The sequence below is a fragment of the Echinococcus granulosus genome, assembly GCF_000524195.1.
Source record: "Echinococcus granulosus chromosome Unknown EG_S00029, whole genome shotgun sequence".
NCBI lineage: Eukaryota > Metazoa > Platyhelminthes > Cestoda > Cyclophyllidea > Taeniidae > Echinococcus > Echinococcus granulosus.
The window spans coordinates 503,162-506,363 of NW_020170409.1; positions in this window are offsets into that span (position 1 = coordinate 503,162).

The window sequence follows — 3,202 nt, forward strand, 5'->3', positions numbered from 1 at the left end:
ATCCCGCGCTCGAGTGCTCGTGTGCTGCGCTAGCATATCAAAACAGCAATTGCAATCGAATTCGTACTGTTGCCGCAGCCTCTGGCTAGCGTCTGCATGCAGGTAACCCGCTCCATTGACCCTAACACTCACTTTGGTTTGGAAATCTAAATCACCCTGGCTGAAAGTCTTCGTCTTTTACATAACTCTCTGGCTTTCATTCGACTCGCATATTTCGACCCTCAGCCAAATTAACCCATGGTCCTCATATCTAACCACCTGAAGTTATTCTGCCATAATTCCGGTTCTGGAGAAAGCGTAAATTTTGCGTCATGCGGAGCTCAGATCTGCTAATTTTTATAACTCTTATTTTAGTTAATTTTCACTTTAATGAACTTTCCCTAGGCCTAATCCCACTAGGATCTTCAAGTCTACTGCAGTGACACTTGAATAATGCTTGAGCAGGGGAATCATTTGATGACTAGCTGGGGTCGGAGACGTCTTCAATGCTTCTGCTCATTCACAACAGGGAAAACATTATCAGGGTTTAAATCAACTCACTATTGTCCAGCCTACATAGATCTCGTTATCCATCTCAATAGAGAGACCGCAACCCTGGTCCTTTTATTCCATTTCTAATGGAGTTTTGCTTTTGGGGATGCTACAACTTTGCCAATGACTTTGTGATAATCTTCAAACAATCAAACAAATGTAATGGAATTCTCAGTATTTACTCCCGTTGTTTTTTATCAAGACTGCCATTAATTTAGTACAACTACTACCTCTTCGGATAGTGATGGTATAGCCAGATGTACGACGAAGTTGCTCTATCGTGTGGCACACACCTTAGATGCCAGTAGTAATTTGACTGCATTTACATCAAACCACACTCCAGACACTTAGAAAAACAGACGTCTAACTCGTTTATTTGCTAAACGTCTGCTTTGACAAACATGGGTTTTCAATAATTTGGTTATCCTCCTCCTCCTCCTTCACTATTACAACTAATTTTTTTATCTGAATTCTCCACTGGGGGTATGTCAGCATGGATGGTAAAAGTTTCCTCCATATACTGATGAAGATTTGAATCCTTAGAGGGAGATAGATTACTAGAAATTGGAGGTTTTACCGTTTCCACTATTTGATCCTTCCAACAGCTGTTAAAACTGCCATTGCCTTAGACCAAGACCCTCTTGAGTCTACTTTGCTGTTTTGACCTCAATCAGTCTGTTTACGACACGAGTTAGTGCAACCGGTCATTACAAAGTGTTAAAGACCTCGTCACAAACTTGACGAGGAAGTAATACTTGAAGCGCTGAAATCGAAATTGGTAATGGCCGAGGTCTAACAAAGGGTAGTGGAGAGGGAGGAGGGGATAAATTTTAATAAAGTACTGCTTAGGACTCAGGTGACCCACCATCTGTACATACACCCAAGGCAACCTCTTGCGATCACTTTATTTGGCTATGCGATTAAGCAGGGGAAAGTTTTGAAACATTCTCAATTAACTTTTGCCTTTTAAGAGCTGTTCACCTATGGGGATTCCGATACTTACATCAAACAAGTCTAATGTTAAACATAGGCCAAATTTGAAAACGTTTTCGCGTAGTCTGAATGTCCTCTCGTCAGAGTAACGCAAATGTTCCACAAAGGTCAGTGTAGTGTGCTCACTATTACTCACCAAGTTGAGGTGTCACTAATTTGTTGAACTGGATGTTTAACGTTCGATGCAGCATCCACCTTCCGCGGAATTTTAAACTGACTTTGAATTTTTGTGGTGTAAAATGTCAAAAACTAATGTTTTGATAGCATGCTTGTGCTTGAGTACAGGAAAGTTAATTCACTCGACATCACGCCTGATATGAGGTTCCAACCTTTCCTTGAGTAAGCATCCCCTTACCACTCCCGTCTCTGCTGTTTGGACAACGGGCAATGATCGCTGGCTAGGACTCCACCAAAGTATTGTTCATTTTTACTTATCCGCGCAATCTCCCTTCCTTCCACACTTTTATCACTCGGAAATGGTGTATTGTGAAACCAACAGCTAGGCGTAACACTAACGCTTCTGTGCCAGCATTTCCATTACACGCCAAAATAATGGTAAATAATCTTGTTTGAGATCTTTGAAAAAAGGCTGGAGTACATATCTTCGCTCCTTAAATCAAAGGAAGATGAACCGGAGTTACCTTTGAATGTGTTTTGTCTCATGCCATCCAAGAAGTCTACTAGTTCGGATGGCGTGATCAGAGATCCATGCCACCGGCTTGAAGTCGAAATCACGGGATCCCCACTGAGCGACCCATGTGGTTAAGACAGCAATGCCATTCTACCGCCCTGTCACAGGAGGTTGGCTGCATATGCGTGTTTTGCATCTAGTCGAATCGATTGGAGTGTTTGACTCAACGACTCGACATCTACGACAGCGACAGATGTTCCAGTCGCTAGACTACTTGCTGGACGTCATTCGTCTGCCACGCGCGTCTGACAGGACTAACGGGGACGACGGGAGGGAGGAGGATTAGAGGAGGAAGGGGATGACAGCCATTGCAGTGTGGCTAGAAATTCACGTGCACGCCTCTTGACAAGTAAAAAAGAGACGTTAGCAAGGGGGAGGGAGGGAGTCAGGATGCTGCCTCAGCCTCGCCTCATCACCTTCCCAACTATTTTTTAGAGGAGGAGGAGGAGGGCCGAACGTGGGTTTGATTAAACAAACACTCTCCCACAAATGCCATAATACCATCGTCTTGGAAGCGTGTGGTATAAACAAAATACATTGTTCATTTGTCTGGTCGACTGGCCAAAGCTGAAAGAGCTAATGGGGGGCTTTTTATTCATGATGAAAGTAGCCAGAGAGGACAATTCAGGACAGCCGCGAGTTTTCCTTGATCAAGTAGAAACGTATGAAGTAAAGTTGACTGAATCATGCCGCTTCCATTCTATCCATTTTGAAGTCTAAATAGTAAGGAAATAAGTATATTTAGGATTAAATTATGGATAATGGATGGACACAGGGGTGAATGAGATCGAAATGGGGGGATCCTTTTCTGTTTGCCAATGCACCATGCAACAGCTTTCACAATATTCTCTAAATCCTAAAGTCTGGGAGGAGTGGTGGTAGTGCTGTAACTTTTCTACTCTGACACTGCTTTTACTATAACCTGATGACAATATTATCACTTTTCTTCATGCTTACAAATGAATCCATTTAGTCAAGAATAAAACG